At 42.3% G+C, this 21,540-nt stretch overlaps 1 long non-coding RNA gene across 1 annotated transcript; it reads left to right on the top strand.

Annotated features, from left to right (window-relative positions):
• Positions 1–1,727: 1,727 nt before the first annotated feature.
• Positions 1,728–4,110, top strand: LOC147574197 (uncharacterized). The gene is made up of 3 exons (XR_015243715.1): positions 1,728–1,885; positions 3,572–3,761; positions 3,991–4,110. It is a non-coding gene; the product is annotated as an uncharacterized LOC147574197 (long non-coding RNA).
• The last annotated feature ends 17,430 nt before the right edge of the window (positions 4,111–21,540 follow it).

Below are 21,540 nucleotides of genomic sequence, written 5' to 3'. Positions count from 1 at the left end.
CCTCTCTTTCTTTTTTTCTTTCTTTCTCTCTTTCTTTTCTTCTCCTACTGTGTTTTGTAAGAAGTCAATCTGGACTGCTCACTTCTGAGAGTCTGCCAGGTGACATCAGCTTATTGGACTGAGAAGTCAAATTCATAATTTCAATTTCCTGAAAGCCTGGTATCTCTTTGGCCTCAGACTCACGTTCATGATTTATAGGCAAATCTCAGATCATCAGAGCTGGAAATCACTCAGAGATCCTGTGGATATTTTCCAACCCTCAGCAAGCATGTCTGAAGGTACTGCACCCAGAGGTTTGGAGTACCCGGGCCAGACTCAGAACCGAGCTCCCACCTGGCCCCTGAGCTTCTTCATTCAGCCTCCATTTCCTCTCCTGCCTTCCTGCCTCCTCTGCCAGGATCCCTCTCGGCCTGTCCAGAGGTGGTGCAAGGGGTGTGACCAGGGGCCAAGCAAAACTGGAAGGGTCAATGGGGTCTGTGTCTTTGAAAATGTGGGTGTAGTGACCCAAAAGAAAAAAAAGTGGTACTGAAAATGAACTGCCCCCATCTCCCAGCTGAGGGCTGAGGAAGTCAGCCGGCTTCTCTATTGGGAAAACACTCTCTGAACCCCTGCTGAGCGCCCCAGTTCGCCAGGTCTCATCCGGGAATGAAGGGTTGGAAACAAAGACCTCATTTCTTGATGTAAGAAAGTGGAAAGGGAACTTGCTAGCCCAGAGATGACTTTTACTAGGGAGGCATTTTCAGTTTCTCTTGGTGGGTGTAAGGACGGGGGAGGGACCCAAGGGAAGGAAAAAAGCAGAAGTGGAGGAAGGGGCTCAGTTCAGAGGATGAAGCCTGTGATTGGGGGGGACGGGGCAGGTGGGGTCAAAGTTGAGACTGACCCAAGAAAGCGCTCTGACATGCATCCTGCAGTTGCCTTCTCTCCTGCGTGGCGCGTGTGACCCCAGCTCGAGGCAAGTGGCACAGGCCACCTTGAGGGAAGCAGGGTGGTGGAGAGCGCCCGAGGGGAGTGGTGGGAGGTGATGGAGGGAATGCTCAGAGCAGCATTTCAGACTGAGAAGTGAGAAAAGCCACACGGAGAAGGTCACATCTTGGGGAGCCTAATACTGGGAGGTGACGATGTTTCTGTCATCTGTGTGGGATGGGGTCTTGAGTTATGGCAGTGAGTCAAGAGAAGGTGACCTCCAGGGGCTGGTGAATGCAATGCTGAGGGGTGCTGGATTCTCCGGAGGCCTTCTGGAACTCTGAAAGCTAGAGTACAGAATGGTGTGTTGGCCATTTCCCCCAAATTCCCATGAGCTACAAACGCTGCTTTGCCACTGGTCTCATCTCCTCCTGTGGGGACCCAATGCCGCCATTCCTCTCTCCCATGCACACACCCATTCCTCAGGGGTTCCAGCATGCGTAACACCATTGACAAATCGCATGGGGTGCTTGGTGCGTGCCAGCTGTATGCCATGGCCGTGCGGCTTCAGACAGGACTCTGCTTGCTTCTGCTGGAATCCCTTTGGGGTTTGGCCTGATCGGATGAACAAACTCAATCTGTCCCTGTCTCCAACTGGGTCCAAAGAGGTAGAGGGAGAAGTTCCCATGCGGTTTTAGGAGCACTTCCTCCCCACCCCACCCCTTGGCCTTCAGGTGTACATGAACCTCAGGTATGGCAGGAAGGGGGTTCATCTCCTCCCTTTCCGGGAACGGGTGATAAAGGTGCTTAGCATTCACAGCACTGGTGCCCTTCTCTGAAAGCTTCTGTCTCATGGGGGCCACACTGACTTCCAACAGCCTCAAAGAAGACTAGACGCCAGCAAGTACCTGTCACTCATACAGCCTCTGCCTTCCTAAGACGGGTATGCTCCTCTCAGCTCCGTGTGCTTCTAAAATTCTAGGTATGTATCTCCAACTGGAGACTTGAGTATCTGGAGCACTGGGGAAAAGTGTGTGGAAAAAGTGTTAATCCTTTCATCAGCCCTATCCCCCCAGCCTTGCTAGATATCCCAGACGAGGTGAGCGATCTCTCCGACCTAGCCAGCCTGGATTGTGCTGTATCCGTGACACGAAGGCAGTTATCACACAACGGCTAGGAAAGTGCACTTTGGTGTTAGTCCGTGAGTTGAAACGCCAGACCTGTTGGGTTTAGACAGGGTAACCTTGGGAAGCTTCCTTAACCACTTGTGTCTTGTTTTAGTCACCTATAAAACAGAGATAGTGGCACAGATCTTCCATGGATCTTGTGGGGGTGGGATGCTTTAATATATGTCTTAGATACATGCGCTCCATATGTGATGTGACCAGGCTCCCCCTTTCCCTCCCCTGCAAGTTCTTCAATCCCATTCTGTTCCGCTCAGCTGGCCCATGTGATTCTTCCTGGGAGCTGACTTTATCTCCCCATGCCCTCCTACACACCAAGAGTAGCTCTGAGCCATCATAATCATCCTTTTTATAAAAGACGGTGAAAGGCCCCCTTCTGGGCCCTCAGGATCCTCCAGGATCTGTCCCTGACCCGCCCATGCAGCCTCATTTCCACCCATTCCCTATAGGACCCTCCATCCGGTCCAGCCAGCCTCTCTACTCTCTTCAAAGCTCTTCACTGTATGCTGCCCTTCATCTCTGTAAGCCTTACACAGCCCCGAGGCTTAAGTGGAAGAACCCACCCCCATTTTCCTTTGAAGTCCTCCCTGACTAAGCAGAAATTCTCTGCAACCCACGTGTTGACCAGTCACCCGCAGAATTCTGTCCTTGTGGTTTTGTTTTTTTTCCTATACTTGCAAATGATCTTACTCCCAACACAACAGCTCCTGGCGGGTGGACATTGTCTCCATAGCCTATGTTTGGCACTCAGTAGGTACTCAGCAAAGGCTGGCTGGCTAGACAGATGGACAGTCATGGGTCTTAGAAGATTCCTAAGGGCTGGGGACATGGTCAGATCTAACAGTGAGCCCCTGCATGCCCCTGGGCTCTAAGGAACATGGCGGAGGCAGAAGCCATTCTTAGCCGCCCCTGGGCATTTGGAAGGAGCAGGACTGATACTCCCTCTACAGCCAGTAGCCTCTTCCCTGTCCCTACAAGGTCTGATAAAATGGCTGTGTGGTGAACAGTCCTGTAGTTAAGGGTCCGAGTTTCCATTGCTGGCCCCCGTGTTTACTAATGGTGTAGCCTGTTCAAGTTCGTCTCTCTCAGGGCCCCAGTTTCACACTTAGCTTTAAAATGGGTATAGAGCCAGTCCCTGTGTCACCTGGTTGTGCAGATTAAATGAATCACTGCTTCCAGAGGGGTTGGGATGCTGTTACATTGATCATTGTGGCCTCCAGGTTTGGAGTGTTGGCTGGATGGAAAAGTTAGGCTCAAACCCCGTCTCTACCACTTCTAGCTCGGTGCTAAGGAATACAGTCTCCCCTACTGGGCATCTGTTTGCTTGTCTTCAGAATAAAGAAGCTCATGCCCACGATGCAGGGTTGAGGTGGATAGGAGGTACTTACTATCTATTAAGGGTGGAGAACAGAGTCTGGCATACGTGGGGCTCGTGCGTGTCTTCCCATCCTCTCCCACTTAAGTCTCCCTTCTCTGCCTGTCAGAGGATCCGGGCAGAGACAGCACAACTGGAGGAAGCAAATACTGAGATGCCCACGACACAAAAGATCCTGAAAATTCCACTCGGTGTCTTTAGAGGTTGACGTGGGCCTGCTGCCATCTGCTGGATTGATTAGGAATGGCCTCTCTTGTGCTCTCTGATGCTACCTTGTGGTTGGAAGCGGTTTTTTTTTTGTTTTTCAATGTTTTTATTTATTTTTGGGACAGAGAGAGACAGAGCATGAACGGGGGAGGGGCAGAGAGAGAGGGAGACACAGAATCGGAAACAGGCTCCAGGCTCCGAGCCATCAGCCCAGAGCCTGACGCGGGGCTCGAACTCACGGACCGCGAGATCGTGACCTGGCTGAAGCCGGACGCTTAACCGACTGCGCCACCCAGGCGCCCCGGAAGCGGTTTTTAACAGAGAGCAGATCTTGTCTGCTTGTGTTCACACTTGGGATCCTGCTCCTCCCCTCACCCCTGCAAGCCATAGCCTCCGCCACCCCACCTTCTTTCAGTCTCTTTCTGTATGGAGTACTTACCGCGTGCCAGGTGTTGTATGAATGGCCATGAAACAATAAAGGTGACAAAAGCAATCTGGCAGAGATAAATGTTCAGCCTTTAATGGGTCTAAGAAATACCTGGGAAACATTATTTCTTAAGTCAAATTTGTTGGTGTGCAATCTATTCGCAAACCGTAAAATGGATGCATTTTAGAGGTACATCTTGATTCTGACAAATGTATATACCCATGGAACGAACCGCTGCCCCAATCAAAATACAGAACATTAGCATTACAACAGAAAGTTTCCTCGTGTCCCTTTGTAGTGTGGGTAAGTCTGAAAATCTAATTGGCTTTCTTAAGCAGCATCCCACCTAGCAAGTAGAGAGATGCTCCCAGGAGTTGTACAAAATGGAAGGTGTTTGTAGGGAGGAGAGACGGGGCAAGAATTTATTAGCAAGAATGAAGAAAAGATTGTTACGTTGTCTTGGGGAGAAGGGACAGGCAGGGTTTTTGTTTAATGTGGATTATTAGATTATTAATATAGATTATGTAGATGTTATGTAAATAAAATAGATGTGTAGAGTTTTTTTCAGAGTTTATTTATTTTGAGAGAGAAAGAAAGAAAGAAAGAAAGAAAGAACGAACGAACAAGGACTGGGCAGAGAGAGAGAGGGACAGCCCAATGCAGGGTTCAATCTCACAAACTGTGAGGTCACGACCTGAGCCGAGATCAAGAGTGGGACGCTTAACCATTTAACCCACCGAGCCACCCAGGCGCCCCTACGTAGATTTTAAATGTAGATTTTTATGTAGATTACTTCACCAGTGCAGACAAGGAAATTTCAGATTGATTGTTAATTGGTCACATTCCTGGAGTGGGTTGAACTTGTAGTTAAGTCTTGGTCTGCTCTGTAGGGGGGCAAATGACTCAATTTTGGACCTGTTCCTTCTACCCCAGGCAATCTCTGATCTGATTTCTCTTGCCAGAGTTCATTTTTGTCTCTTCTAGAATTTTATGTAAGTGGAGTTGAGCATCATGTATTCTTTTGTGTCTGCCTTCTCTGGCACAACAAAGTGTTTTGAGATTCATCCATGCTTTTGTATGTATCAGTAGTTTGTTTCTTTTTATTGCTACATGGTATGCAAGTATAGAAATATACCACAGCTTATCCACTCTCTTGTTGATAGACATGTGGGCTGTTTCCAATTTCATACATGCTCTGGTGCATAAGATTGCAGGAACATTTGTGTACAAGTCTTTGTGCAGATGAATGTTTTTATTTATCTTGGGTAAATTTCTAGAAGTGAAATTGCTGGGTCATTGGGTAGATGCAAGGTTCACTTTATAAGTAACTGACAAGCTATTCTCCAAAGCAGTTATTCAATTTTGCACCCCCCATAATGAGATTTCCAGTTTCCCGCATATTCATCAGTGATTTTGGTGGTTTTTTAAATTTCTTTCTTCCTTTTTTTTTTTTGCTTTCAGGCATTTTAATGTGTGACATACCACATTTTGGTTTGAATATGCAATTCCTTTTAAAGATATTTTTAATGTTTATTTATTTTTGAGAGGCGGGGAGGGGCAGAGAGAGAGGGAGACAGGATTCAAAGCACCTCTGGGCTAACAGCAGAGAGCCTGATGGGGGCTCAAACTGACAAACCATGAGATCGTGACCTGAGCTGAAGTCCGATGCTTAACGACTGAGCCACCCAGGTGCCCCTGAATATGCAATTCTTTAATGTTTAATGATGTTGAGCATCTTTTCAGGTGCTTATTGTCCATTTGTTTATGTTTTTAAGGAGTGACTCAACTTCGAGTTGAGTCCATTTTTATTATTGGCTTGAAACAGTTCCTTTTATATTTTGGATACAAGTCCTTTGTCAGATGTATGTATTTTGTCCATTATGTGGCATTGTTTTTCAGTTTCTTAATGGTGTCTTCTAATGAGCAGAAGTTTTCAGTTCTGTTGAAGTTCAATTTAGCAGTTTTTCCTTTCTTTCTTTCCTTCTTTCTTTTCTTTTCTTTCTTTCTTTCTTTCTTTCTTTCTTTCTTTCTTTCTTTCTTTCTTTCTTTCTTTCTTTCTTTCTTTCTTTCTCCCTTCCTCCCTCTCTCTCTGTCTGCCTGTCTCTCTCTCTCTCTCTCTTCTTTCCTTTCTTTCTTCATTCTTCTCTGTCTTCTTTTCTTTTCTTTCTTGGGGAAGAGGTTAGTGATTTTTGTGTCCTCCTAGGGAAATCTTTGCACTGTTAAAAAACACAATTCAATTGAAGATCTAATTGGCTTTAGTACACAATTTGTGAATTGGGCAGCATCTAACAAGTAGCATGCAGAGGTGAACTCCAAACAGTTGCAGAAAGGGAAAGGAAGTTATAAACAGAAAAAAGGTTATTTTAGGTGAGGTCACTCTCTTTTGGGGGGCCAAAGGTCTTTATTGGATGGATTACCTCACCTTTTTGGTGGGCATGAAGAGTGCCAAGTGACAGACTGCCTTATTGGTACTGACTAGAAAATTACATTTAAGACTACATTTCTGGGGGAGGGTGAAACTGTCATTAGATTAGATATTAAGCCTCAGATTAGTGATGTGGCCTGGAAGGAGTGATTCCATTTTGAATTAATCTTTGTGTGTGATGGAAGGTAGGAATAGTACCATTTGTTGAAACGATTGCCTTTCTCCACTGAATTACCTTACATGACCATACATGGATGGGTCCATTTCTGACTCTCTGTTCTATTTCATTAACATATCTGACTATGCCAATGGCACATTGTCTCGATTTCTGTAGTTACATAGTAAATTCTGAAGTCGGGTACTGAAAGTATTTAACTTTGATCTTTTATCATCATTGTTTTCATTATTATAGGTCTTTTGCATTTTCAAATCAATCACAACTAGCTTGTCAATTTCTATAATAAGGCCACTATAATTCTGGCTGTATTTCATTGAGTTTCACTGGTGTTTAAGCTTCTATTCCGCAAACATGGTATAGCTCTCCATTTACTTACGTTTTCCTTAATTTCTCTTTGTATTCTCTGGTAGTTTTCAATGTAGATGTCTTGCACATACTCTGTAAATTTTATCCCTAAGTATTTCATGCTTTTAGATACTATTATAAATGATATTCCTCTTATTACATTTTCCATTTGCTTGTCACTAATATACAGAATTACATTTTTTTTGTATATTGATTTCACTGTGTATTCTGAATCCTTGCTAAATTCACTTACTAATTCTAGTATTGTTTTTATAGATTCCTTGGGATTAAAAGTCACAATATCTGTGAATAAAGACAGTTTTATTTCTTTCTTTCCCATCCTTATGTCTTTTATTTATTTATCTTGCCTTTTATTCTGGTTAGGATAGCCAATGCAGTATTTAATACAAGTAGTTAGAACAGATATCTTTGCTCTGGACATACTCCTCAACGGTAAGTATTTAATTTTGTTATTTGTGATTTTTTTCTTATTATAGCCCTTTATCAGTTAGAGGAGGTTCTCTTTATTTTGAGGTTATAGCTGCTTTAAAAAAAATCATGAATTGGTATTGAATTCGTCAAGTGATTTTTCTGTATATTTTGAGGTGATCATTACATGATTTTTCTCCCTTTTTTTAATGTGGGGAATTTCTTTTTAAATATTGAAACCTCCTTGGACTGCTGGAATAAAGCAGTTGGTTGTGATGTATTATTTGCATATATTACTTTTCCAAGAATTTTGGGGTCTGTGTTCATGGACAATATCGGTCTGTAATTTTCATGGCTTTTTAAATAGTGTTCTCAGCTGACTTTGGTATCAAGAGTGGCCTCATGAAGTGAGCTAGGAAGTGTTTCTTCTTCCTCAGAACCTGAGGAATACTGAACCTGAGGAATACTGTTACAGAAGCACATGCCTGGCGCTAGAAGATTCTCAGCCGTGTGACTTTGGACTTTGGACTTTGGACGATGAACTTAACCTCTCTTGGATTTTATCTTCTCACCCGTGAAGTGGAGATGATACTGTCTGCTTAGCCTGGTTGTGGCGAAAAATAGATGTGATGGTGTCTGAAAAATTGTCTTGTAGCACGCCTAGTGGGCCCTTGACACACGGGAAGTATTTTGTTAATTAACAGGATTATTATTACATCGCCAGAAGGATCAGAAGCCTACAGATGATGCTTGGGGTCCCTTCTGCTGTAAACTCCCGACATTCTTTTCTCTCAGAGAGTTTACATTGAACCATGGGTCACTTCTGCAGAGCTTTCAAAGTTGGTTTCAGCTGTTATCTCATGTGGCTCACAGGAGTCTCCAAACATTGTCATTACCGATCTCATGTCTCCCTTGAACAGATGAGGAAACTGAGGCTTGTCAGTTGAGCGTTTGGCTGGAGGCAACATGGTGTGCTAGTTCCCATCACTCATTCTGCAGCCAGAGTTCCCAGGAAGGCAGCCAGAGGGCTGGAGAGGCCCCCGTTCTCCCTCTTCGTGGCCGCTGGGCGCCCCTTCTCACACTGTTTGGGGTCCCCTCAGGAGGAGGCATCTTTAAAAGTCTCCAACAGGAAGACTCAGGTCATTCAGGGAACTGTACTCTCTGCCTAGCTGTATGGCCTTAAGCACATTTTCAATCTCCCTGAGTTTCAGGCGTCCTTATTTTTTTTTCCTCCTCAAATTTATTTTTTTATTTTGAGAGAAGGAGAGAAAGAGAGGCAGAGAAAGAAGGGGAGAGAGAATCCCAAGCAGGCTGCACGCTATCAGTGTGGAGCCCAACGTGGGACTCGAACTCACAAACCTGGAGATCATGACCTAGGCCGAAGCCAAGAGTCAGACGCTTAACCAGCTGAGCCACTCAGGCTCCCCTTCAGGTTTCCTATTTGGAAAAAGACAGGATCCACAAAGGCCCTTTTTTACTGGGTACATATATGACTTATTTAGTCTTCTGAAGAATCCTACAAAATAATGAAAATATGAGCCATAGGTAAGAAAAGTGGGGTCAGAGAGATTAAGTAATTTACCCAAGGTCAAGAAAGATCTAGGTCCAGAACTGAAACCCAGGAATACCTGACTTTCCTTCCCACATTAAAGTTCACCAAGTTGTATACTTTAAATATGTACAGTTTATGATAAGCCAGTTATACCTTAATAAAAAAATTTAGGCAGCATCCAGAATTAGAAATAAAAGTTGAAGAGAGGAACAACACCAACAACTAATGCATTCACCAGAATATATATATGCCAACATCCATCCAGCCATACGCTTAGGATTTGAGAGTTTTATTGGATATAAAATATGCTTGAATAAAGTACGGCTGCATTTCTTTAAAAAGTAATTAGACCTAGAGTCATAATTCTCAAATATCACCTGGATCTCTTACTGGCAGAAAAAGAACACTAGACTGTGTCTAAAGTAAATCATTCTCTCAACTCCTGTTCACCTTGGAAAAAGGGCATTTTTTTTTTTTTTTTTTTTTTTGCTTATTGTAAAAGCAATACGTGTTCATTGCAGGCGAATTAGAAAATACAGATGAACAAAAATAAAAAAAAATTAAAGGCAGCCTTGGTTCTACATTCAGATATAACAAGATTGGGCACTCTGGCATTTCTTTCCGCTACTCAATGCCTGTATGTATATTCAGATGGATACACAATTCTTTTTTTTTTTTTTTTCAAATTTTTTTTTCAACGTTTTTTTTATTTATTTTTGGGACAGAGAGAGACAGAGCATGAACGGGGGAGGGGCAGAGAGAGAGGGAGACACAGAATCGGAAACAGGCTCCGAGCCATCAGCCCAGAGCCTGACGCGGGGCTCGAACTCAGGGACCGCGAGATCGTGACCTGGCTGAAGTCGGACGCTTAACCGACTGCGCCACCCAGGCGCCCCTACACAATTCTGTAAGATACAGTGAGTTTCAAAAAAGGGGTCTTACCCTGAAAGTTATTATTTTTTTTTTTTAAAGATTAAAAAAATTTTTTTTAATGTTTATTTTTGAGAGTGACAGAGCATGAGTAGGGGAGGGGTAGAGAGAGAGAGAGGGAGACACAGAATCCGAAACAGGCTCCAGGCTCTGAGCTGTCAGCACAGAGCCCGACGTGGGGCTCGAACCCACAGACTGTGAGATCATGACCTGAGCCGAAGTCGGACGCTCAACCTACTGAGTCACCCAGGCGCCACTAAAGTAAGAATCTTTGAATTAAGCCCCATGATGCCCTGGGGTTCTTTGGAAGTACCTCAGGGGCTGGGCGCTGGGGTAGGGAGAAGCTAAGGGTCAGGTGGGGGGCAGGAAGGAGAGCGGGCAGGTGAGGTCTGAATCCACCACTGTTACTCAACAGAGCCATTTTTTTTTATTTTTTCAAATATTCATTTCCCATGTGAGATTTCATTTGAAGAGGAATTCCATTGCCAAAAACAATTTTAAAAAAGGAAATCATGTAACACCACTCTTATTTCTGCTTAATTTCTTTGCAAAATTAAAATAGCTTGTTTTATAATTATAAAAGTTAACACCCACACAATTTTCAAGATTCAAACAATTCAGAAATATAGAAATAAAAAATTGAAAATCATTCATTAATCTCCCTACATGTCTCTTTATAGACATTTTGGAGTGTATATCAAAATATACTGTACATATATTATGCCTTGGCTTTTTTTCTTAACACAGCCTATTTTCCCATGTTACTTGTGGGTCTTTAAAAATATGATTCTTGGGATGTCAGGGTGGCTCCGTTGGTTAAGCATCTGACTTCGGCTCAGGTCATGATCTCGCAGTCTGTGGGTTTGAACCCCACGTCGTGCTTTGTGCTGACAGCTCAGAGCCTGGAGCCTGCTTCAGATTCTGTCTCCCTTTCTCTCTGCCCCTCCTCCACCCCTGTTCCGTCTCTCTTTTTCTCAAAAGTAAACATTAAAAAAACTTAAAAATAAATAAATAAATGTGATTCTCAACCGTTTACTCTTTTTGCTGTGCCATCATATTTATTAATATAAAGAAAAAAGCTTCCAAGTTAAATTTAAAGGCTTAAGGAGAAATTGGATTGTCACTTTTAAATGTGTAATTTTAGCACATTGAATAGCCATATAAACATTGCAAATGGAACACCGCACATAAACAGCTCCTCCTAGCATTAAAGTCCCGCATTGGTAGATCTTCAAAACCAGAAAAGCTTCTTGAATATTGTCCTGAACAGTAAAGGAAAGTGTAATCAAGAATCCCAAAAAGTCTGAGGGAAGAAGACGGAGTCGTGAGCCCCTCCCAGACCCAGAAGAGCTTTGATATTTTTTGTTTTTCCTCTAAATTTAATCCACTGCATATTTTCCCATCCCTGGATTATTCTTTTTTTAAATTCTTTTTTTATTATTTTTTTAAGTGTTTATTCATTGTTTTAGAGAGAGAGACAGAGAGACAGAGAAAGGGAGACACGGAATTCAAAGCAGGCTCCAGGATCCAGGCTCCAAGCTGTCAGCACAGAGCCGGATGCGGGACTCGAGCTCACCGACCATAAGATCATGACCTGAGCCGAAGTCAGACACTACACCCCCTGAGTCACCCAGGCGCCCCATCATCCCTGGATTATTCAACACAGTCTCTGCTTCATACACAGTTTGTGTCAACTGTTGCTTATAATTATAAATAAAACTGCAATGAATTCCCTTAAAAGGAAACCTAACTCTTTGGTTGCATCCATCTCTGATTATTTCCTTAGGAATAAATTCTAGAAGTGGAACTTTCTGGTCAACCAGTATAGGTATTTTATGACTTTCTCTATATTGCCAAATTATCTCTCAGAAAAGAAGTACTAATTCAGAATCCTGTCATTTCATCCCTCCTCACCAATTACTGGGTGGTCATAAAAAGTGCAGTTGATATATGAAAAATGATATCTCGTTAGTATCTTAACTAGTATTTTTTTTAAAGTTTATTTATTTGAGAGAGAGTGTGCATGCAAGACAAGCAGAAGGGAGGCAGAGATAGAGGGAGAGAGAGGATCCCAAGCAGTCTCCACACTCAGCACAGAGCCCCATGCGGGGCTCAAACCCACGAACCACAAGATCATGACCGGATCCAAAACCAAGAGTCAGATGCTTCACCCACTGAGCCACCCAGGCACCTCTCTTGATTAGTATTCTTTTCTTTTAATTTTTTTTTATATGAAATTTATTGTCAAATTGGTTTCCATACAACACCCAGTGCTCATCCCAAAAGGTGCCCTCCTCAGTACCCATCACCCACCCTCTCCTCCCTCCCACCCCCCATCAACCCTTAGTTTGTTCTCAGTTCTCAACAGTCTCTTATGCTTTGGCTCTCTCCCACTCTAACCTCTTTTTTTTTTTTTTCCCCTCCCCCATGGGTTTCTCTTAAGTTTCTCAGGATCCACATAAGAGTGAAACCATATGGTATCTGTCTTTCTCTGTATGGCTTATTTCACTTAGCATCACACTCTCCAGTTCCATCCACGTTGCTACAAAAGGCCATATTTCATTTTTTCTCATTGCCACGTAGTACTCCATTGTGTATATAAACCACAATTTCTTTATCCATTCATCAGTTGATGGACATTTAGGCTCTTTCCATAATTTGGCTATTGTTGAGAGTGCTGCTATGAACATTGGGGTACAAGTGCCCCTATGCATCCGTACTCCTGTGTCCCTTGGATAAATTCCTAGCAGTGCTATTGCTGGGTCATAGGGTAGGTCTATTTTTAATTTTCTGAGGAACCTCCACACTGCTTTCCAGAGCGGCTGCACCAATTTGCATTCCCACCAACAGTGCAAGAGGGTTCCCGTTTCTCCACATCCTCTCCAGCATCTATAGTCTCCTGATTTGTTCATTTTGGCCACTCTGACTGGCGTGAGGTGATACCTGAGTGTGGTTTTGATTTGTATTTCCCTGATAAGGAGCGACGCTGAACATCTTTTCATGTGCCTGTTGGCCATCCGGATGTCTTCTTTAGAGAAGTGTCTATTCATGTTTTCTGCCCATTTCTTCACTGGGTTATTTGCTTTTCGGGTGTGGAGTTTGGTGAGCTCTTTATAGATTTTGGATACTAGCCCTTTGTCCAATATGTCATTTGCAAATATCTTTTCCCATTCCGTTGGTTGCCTTTTAGTTTTGTTGGTTGTTTCCTTTGCTGTGCAGAAGCTTTTTATCTTCATAAGGTCCCAGTAATTCACTTTTGCTTTTAATTCCCTTGCCTTTGGGGATGTGTCGAGTAAGAGATTGCTACAGCTGAGGTCAGAGAGGTCTTTTCCTGCTTTCTCCTCTAAGGTTTTGATGGTTTCCTGTCTCACATTCAGGTCCTTTATCCATTTTGAGTTTATTTTTGTGAATGGTGTGAGAAAGTGGTCTAGTTTCAACCTTCTGCATGTTGCTGTCCAGTTCTCCCAGCACCATTTGTTAAAGAGACTGTCTTTTTTCCATTGGATGTTCTTTCCTGCTTTGTCAAAGATGAGTTGGCCATACGTTTGTGGGTCTAGTTCTGGGGTTTCTATTCTATTCCATTGGTCTATGTGTCTGTTTTTCTGCCAATACCATGCTGTCTTGATGATGACAGCTTTGTAGTAGAGGCTAAAGTCTGGGATTGTGATGCCTCCTGCTTTGGTCTTCTTCTTCAAAATTACTTTGGCTATTCGGGGCCTTTTGTGGTTCCATATGAATTTTAGGATTGCTTGTTCTAGTTTCGAGAAGAATGCTGGTGCAATTTTGATTGGGATTGCATTGAATGTGTAGATAGCTTTGGGTAGTATTGACATTTTGATAATATTTATTCTTCCAATCCACGAGCAGGGAATGTCTTTCCATTTCTTTAAATCTTCTTCAATTACCTTCATAAGCTTTCTATAGTTTTCAGCATACAGATCCTTTACATCTTTGGTTAGATTTATTCCTAGGTATTTTATGCTTCTTGGTGCAATTGTGAATGGGATCAGTTTCTTTATTTGTCTTTCTGTTGCTTCATTGTTAGTGTATAAGAATGCAACTGATTTCTGTACATTGATTTTGTATCCTGCAACTTTGCTGAATTCATGTATCAGTTCTAGCAGACTTTTGGTGGAGTCTATCAGATTTTCCATGTATAATATCATGTCATCTGCAAAGAGCGAAAGCTTGACTTCATCTTTGCCAATTTTGACGCCTTTGATTTCCTTTTGTTGTCTGATTGCTGTTGCTAGAACCTCCAGCACTATGTTAAACAACAGCGGTGAGAGTGGGCATCCCTGTCGTGTTCCTGATCTCAGGGAAAAAGCTCTCAGTTTTTCCCCGTTGAGGATGATGTTAGCTGTGGGCTTTTCATAAATGGCTTTTATGATCTTTAAGTATGTTCCTTCTATCCCGACTTTCTCAAGAGTTTTTATTAAGAAAGGGTGCTGGATTTTGTCAAAGGCCTTTTCTGCATCGATTGACAGGATCATATGGTTTTTCTCTTTTTTTTTGTTAATGTGATGTATCACGTTGATTGATTTGCGAATGTTGAACCAGCCCTGCATCCCAGGAATGAATCCCACTTGATCATGGTGAATAATTCTTTTTATATGCCGTTGAATTCGATTTGCTAGTATCTTATTGAGAATTTTTGCATCCATATTCATCAGGGATATTGGCCTGTAGTTCTCTTTTTTTACTGGGTCTCTGTCTGGTTTAGGAATCAAAGTAATACTGGCTTCATAGAATGAGTCTGGAAGTTTTCCTTCCCTTTCTATTTCTTGGAATAGTTTGAGAAGGATAGGTATTATCTCTGCTTTAAACGTCTGGTAGAACTCCCCTGGGAAGCCATCTGGTCCTGGACTCTTATTTGTTGGGAGATTTTTGATAACCGATTCAATTTCTTCGCTGGTTATGGGTCTGTTCAAGCTTTCTATTTCCTCCTGATTGAGTTTTGGAAGAGTGTGGGTGTTCAGGAATTTGTCCATTTCTTCCAGGTTGTCCAATTTGTTGGCATATAATTTTTCATAGTATTCCCTGATAATTGTTTGTATCTCTGAGGGATTGGTTGTAATAATTCCATTTTCATTCATGATTTTATCTATTTGGGTCATCTCCCTTTTCTTTTTGAGAAGCCTGGCTAGAGGTTTGTCAATTTTGTTTATTTTTTCAAAAAACCAACTCTTGGTTTCGTTGATCTGCTCTACAGTTTTTTTAGATTCTATATTGTTTATTTCTGCTCTGATCTTTATTATTTCTCTTCTTCTGCTGGGTTTAGGCTGCCTTTGCTGTTCTGCTTCTAGTTCCTTTAGGTGTGCTGTTAGATTTTGTATTTGGGATTTTTCTTGTTTCTTGAGATAGGCCTGGATTGCAATGTATTTTCCTCTCAGGACTGCCTTTGCTGCGTCCCAAAGCGTTTGGATTGTTGTATTTTCATTTTCGTTTGTTTCCATATATTTTTTAATTTCTTCTCTAATTGCCTGGTTGACCCACTCATTCGTTAGTAGGGTGTTCTTTAACCTCCATGCTTTTGGAGGTTTTCCAGACTTTTTTCTGTGGTTGATTTCAAGCTTCATAGCATTGTGGTCTGAAAGTATGCATGGTATGATTTCAATTCTTGTAAACTTATGAAGGGCTGTTTTGTGACCCAGTATATGATCTATCTTGGAGAATGTTCCATGTGCACTCGAGAAGAAAGTATATTCTGTTGCTTTGGGATGCAGAGTTCTAAATATATCTGTCAAGTCCGTCTGATCCAATGTCTCATTCAGGGCCCTTGTTTCTTTATTGACCTGTGTCTAGATGATCTATCCATTTCTGTAAGTGGGGTGTTAAAGTCCCCTGCAATTACCACATTCTTCTCAATAAGGTTGCTTATGTTTATGAGTAATTGTTTTATATATTTGGGCGCTCCGGTATTCGGCGCATAGACATTTATAATTGTTAGCTCTTCCTGATGGATAGACCCTGTCACTATTATATAATGTCCTTCTTCATCTCTTGTTACAGCCTTTAATTTAAAGTCTAGTTTGTCTGATATAAGTATGGCTACTCCAGCTTTCTTTTGGCTTCCAGTAGCATGATAAATAGTTCTCCATCCCCTCACTCTCAATCTAAAGGTGTCCTCAGGTCTAAAATGAGTCTCTTGTAGACAGCAAATAGATGGGTCTTGTTTTTTTATCCATTCTGATACCCTATGTCTTTTGGTTGGCGCATTTAATCCATTTACATTCAGTGTTATTATAGAAAGGTATGGGTTTAGAGTCATTGTGATGTCTGTATGTTTTATGCTTGTAGTGATGTCTCTGGTACTTTGTCTCACAGGGTCCCCCTTAGGATCTCTTGTAGGGCTGGTTTAGTGGTGACAAATTCCTTCAGTTTTTGTTTGTTTGGGAAGACCTTTATCTCTCCTTCTATTCTAAATGACAGACTTGCTGGATAAAGGATTCTCGGCTGCATATTTTTTCTGTCTAGCACACTGAAAATCTCGTGCCAATTCTTTCTGGCCTGCCAAGTTTCAAAAGAGAGATCAGTCACGAGTCTTATAGGTCTCCCTTTATATGTGAGGGCACGTTTACCCCTTGCTGCTTTCAGAATTTTCTCTTTATCCTTGTATTTTGCCAGTTTCACTATGATATGTCGTGCAGAAGATCGATTCAAGTTACGTCTGAAGGGAGTTCTCTGTGCCTCTTGGATTTCAATGCCTTTTTCCTTCCCCAGTTCAGGGAAGTTCTCAGCTATTATTTCTTCAAGTACCCCTTCAGCACCTTTCCCTCTCTCTTCCTCCTCTGGGATACCAATGATGCGTATATTATTTCTTTTTAGTGTATCACTTAGTTCTCTAATTTTCCCCTCATACTCCTGGATTTTTTTATCTCTCTTTTTCTCAGCTTCCTCTTTTTCCATAACTTTATCTTCTAGTTCACCTATTCTCTCCTCTGCCTCTTCAATCCGAGCCGTGGTGGTTTCCATTTTGTTATGCATTTCGTTTAAAGCGTTTTTCAGCTCCTCGTGACTGTTCCTTAGTCCCTTGATCTCTGTAGCAAGAGATTCTCTGCTGTCCGCTATACTGTTTTCAAGCCCAGCGATTAATTTTATGACTATTATTCTAAATTCACTTTCTGTTATATTATTTAAATCCTTTTTGATCAGCTCATTAGCTGTTGTTATTTCCTGGAGATTCTTCTGAGGGGAATTCTTCCGCTTGGTCATTTTGGATAGTCCCTGGCGTGGTGAGGACCTGCAGGGCACTTCCCCTGTGCTGTGGTGTATAACTGGAGTTGGTGGGCGGAGCCGCAGTCAGACCTGATGTCTGCCCCCAGCCCACCGCTGTGTCCACAGTCAGACTGGTGCGTGCCTTCTCTTCCCCTCTCCTATGGGCGGGATTCACTGTGGGGTGGGGTGGCCTGTCTGGGCTACTTGCACACTGCCAGGCTTGTGATGCTGGGGATCTGGCGTCTTAGCTGGGGTGGGTAGGCAAGGTGCACGGGGGCAGGAGGGGCAGGCTTAGCTTGCTTCTCCTTAGGTGATCCTCTTCAGGAGGGGCCCTGTGGCAGCAGGAGGGAGTCAGATCCGCTGCCGGAGGTTTGGCTCCGCAGAAGCGCAGAGTTGGGTGTTTGCGCGGAGCGAGCAAGTTCCCTGGCAGGAACTGGTTCTCTTTGGGATTTTGGCTGGGGGATGGGCGGGGGAGATGGCGCTGGCGAGCGCCTTTGTTCCCCACCAAACTGAGCTCTGTCGTCCGGGGGCTCAGCAGCTCTCCTTCCCTTTGTCCTCCAGCCTTCCCGCTTTCTGAGCAGAGCTGTTAACTTATGACCTCCCAGACGCTAAGTCGCGCTTGCTGTCGGAACACAGTCCGTCAGGCCCCTCCGCTTTTTGCAAGCCAGACTCGGGGGCTCTGCTTGGCCGGCGAGCCGCCCCTCCGCCCCGGCTCCCTCCCGCCAGTCCGTGGAGCGCGCACCGCCTCGCCGCCCTTCCTACCCTCTTCCGTGGGCCTCTCATCTGCGCTTGGCTCCGGCGACTCCGTTCTGGTAATCCTCTGGTGGTTTTCTGGGTTATTTAGGCAGGTGTAGGTGGAATCTAAGTGATCAGCAGGACGCGCGGTAAGCCCAGCGTCCTCCTACGCCGCCATCTTCCCTCTCTCTCTCTTTTAATTTTTTTTAATGTTTATGTATTTTTGAGAGAGACACAGACAGAATGCGAGTGTGTTAGGGGCAGAGAGAGAGGGAGACACAGAATCCAAAGTGGGCTCCAGGCCCTGAGCTGTCAGCACAGAGCCTGACGTGAGGCTTGAACTCACAAATGTGAGATCATGATCTGAGCTGAAGTCGGATGCACAACGAACCGAGCCACCCAGGCGCCTCTCTTAATTAGTATTCTTAAATTACTACTGAGATGTAAGAATTTTATGAATTTATTAGACATTTTTGTCTCCCACTTTGTAGAATATATGTGTATATATATATAATATATATTTTATTATACTATATATACTATATATATTATAGTATATATATTATATTACATATTATGCTATATATACTATAATATATATAGTATATATGTATACTATATATATGTACATATATATATATACTTTTATCCTTTGTATATATTTCTGTTGGAGCGTATTTATATTATTATTGTTATTTAGAAAGAGTTTTTTGTATTTAAATGGCATCAATGCTTTGCACAGTATAGGCAATCTCTTTCTAGTCTCTACAGTTTATAATTTGATAATTTACATTATACTTACAATGCTTTGTAGTTTTTCATCTCTTTGTATGCTTAGAATGGTCTCCCTAATCTCTCACTGCCAAGATCACACAATAGCCTCATCTGCTTTACGATTTCATGGTCATATAAGTGTTTTTACTTAAGCAAAAATTTAAAGACACACAACATATGTACATATGTTGAATGCATCTGTACTTTATTTTAGCAATGATTTGAGGATGGTAGTTAGCTTTTTTTCCCCCTTCTAACTAGTCAATAAATGGTCCCAACACTACTGTTGAATAATTCTCTTTTCCCTCATTGATCCAAAATATCTTCTTGATCCTGTAAATAATTCCTTTCTGTTCCAAGGTATGTTTCTTGGTTTTCCATCGTATTTCATTGACCTATATTCCTAGTTTTGTGCCAATACCATACCTTCTGTATTACTGTAGCTTTGTAATATGTTTTAATATCTGCTTTCTTTGATTTCCTTTAGTTACTCCTTTTCTTGTGAACATTTTAAATATGTTTTTATTCTTTATTGAAGTGCAATATATATGTGAAGGGTGTGTATGTCATGGAAGTGAATGGCCTGGTATATTTTCACAAAATGACTACATTCGCCCAGTCAACAGACAGATCAAGAAACAGAATGTTACTGGTAACACAGAAGCACTCTCCACCATCAAGCCCTCTTCCAGCCACTATCCTCTCCAAGAATGATCATTATGTTGACTTTGATCAAAACTGGTTTGGGGGCACCGGGTGGCTCAGTTGGTTAAGTGTCTGACTTTTGATTTTTGGCTCAGGTCAGGATCTCATGGTTTGTGACTTTGAATCCCACATGGGGTTCCCTGCTGACAGTGTAGAGCCTGTTTGGGATTCTCTCTCTTCTCCCTCTCTGTCTATCCTACCCAACTTGTGCTGTCTCTCTCTCAAAATAAATAAATAAAAACTTTAAAAATTTTATAAAACTGGCTTTGAACTTTATGTAATAAGAATCATATTGTCTGCCCACTTTATGTCTGTCCTCTTCAACTTTCCATTTTGTGAGATTCATCCACATTGTTGAATATAGTTTTAAATGGTTCGTGCCCATTGCTATATAATATTCCTTTATGTGAATACACCATGACTTATTTATTCATTCTACTGTTGGTAGGTATTTGAGTAATTTTCAAGTTTGGGTCTATTACAAATAATGCTGCCATGAATGTTTTACTACCATATGTGAACCTTTGCACACAGTACATTGGTGTGCATACATATGTATGCAGCTCTGTTATGCCTACTCCTGAGGTGCAAGTCCTGGGTCTTAGACTAAGGTTATGCCTGGTTTTTGTAGATACTGCCGAAGTTTCCCATAATGGTTGCAGTAATTTACAATCCTGCCAGGAGTGTATAAGAGTTCCAGTTATTCACACTCTTTCAAAAAAATTTTTTTAATGTATATTTATTTTTGAGAGAGAGAGAGAGAAACAGCGTGAGAGCAGCAGAGAGAGAGGGAAACACAGAATCCAAAGCAGCCTCCAGGCTCCGAGCCATCAGCACAGAGTCTGATGCAGGGCTTGAACCCACGAACTGTGAGATCGTGATCTGAGCCAAAGTCTGACGCTTAACTGACTGAGCCACCCAGGCGCCCCATCCAGTTACCCACACTCTTGCCAACACTTAGCATTTCCTGTCTTACTTATTTAGCCATTCTGGCGTGAGAGGTATTGAACTCTGAATTTCAATTTCTGTGATGATTTTTTTTAACGTTTATTCATTTTTTTTGAGAGAGAGAGAGAGAGAGAGAGAGAGAGAGACATAGAATCCGAAGCAGGCTCCAGTCTTTGAGTTGTCAACACAGAGCCTGATGTGGGGCTTGAATTCACAAACAGTGAGATCATGGCCTGAGCTGAAGTCGACCGCTTAACCAACTGAGCCACCCACGCGCCCCGATTTCCATGATGATTCTTGAGGCTGAACACATTCTGCAGCTTTATTTGTCATTTGTATATCCCTTCTGGCTAGCTGTGTTTTCCTGTCTTCTGCCTCCTTTTTTGGCGTTGCTTTTTTTTTTAACCGATTTGTAGGAGTTCTTCATATATTTGGGATTTGTGTTCCTTGTTGTGTACGTATATTGCAAATATCATCTCTTACTTTCCAGACTGCCTTTTTACCTTTCTAGTTGTGTCCTTCAATGACATCATTAAAATTCTAATGTTATCTACTACATGACTTTTTCTGAGCTAGCTAGCCCCTTTTGTGACACTTTTAAGAAATCTGTGCCTTCTCCAATGTCACAAACATGTTTTCTTGTAAAATCTCCATGGTTTTAGCCTTCACATTTAGAAAGGCAACCCATCTGAAACTGATTTTTGTGTGTCATGTGAGGTAAGGGGGACAAAATACATTTTTTCCATATAAATGTCCAATTGGCCCCGAACCATTTATTAAAATGATTGTCACTTCTCCCCTGCACTGGAGATGCACACTCTGAGCGCCACGCAGCAAGGCGCATAGACAATTTCATGCTGTGCTCAACAGTACAGATGAATCTCACCAACATAAGGGACAGGCGACATGATTCTTTGCTTGTGATACATCTGACAGCCGTATACGTGTAGGACTGTGATCGCTCTATTTTTCTCCACATCGGTTTATCTATTCTTGTGCAGATATGATAACGTCTTAATTATTAAAACTTCAAAATACGTCTGACTATCTGATAATAGAAGCCTTCTAGCTTTGCTCGTCTCCAGAATTGCCTTAGAGAAGGCACTGGGTCCTCTCCATTTCCATGTGAATTTTAGTAGCAATCTATTGCCACACATAAACCTGCTAGGATTTTGTTTGAGATTGCTCTTGTCTGTTTTTGATCT

The sequence above is a fragment of the Puma concolor genome, chromosome E1 (genome assembly GCF_028749965.1).
Source record: "Puma concolor isolate L17-30 chromosome E1, mPumCon1.1.hap2, whole genome shotgun sequence".
Taxonomy (NCBI): Eukaryota; Metazoa; Chordata; class Mammalia; order Carnivora; family Felidae; genus Puma; species Puma concolor.
This window is presented reverse-complemented; position numbering and strand designations above follow the sequence as displayed.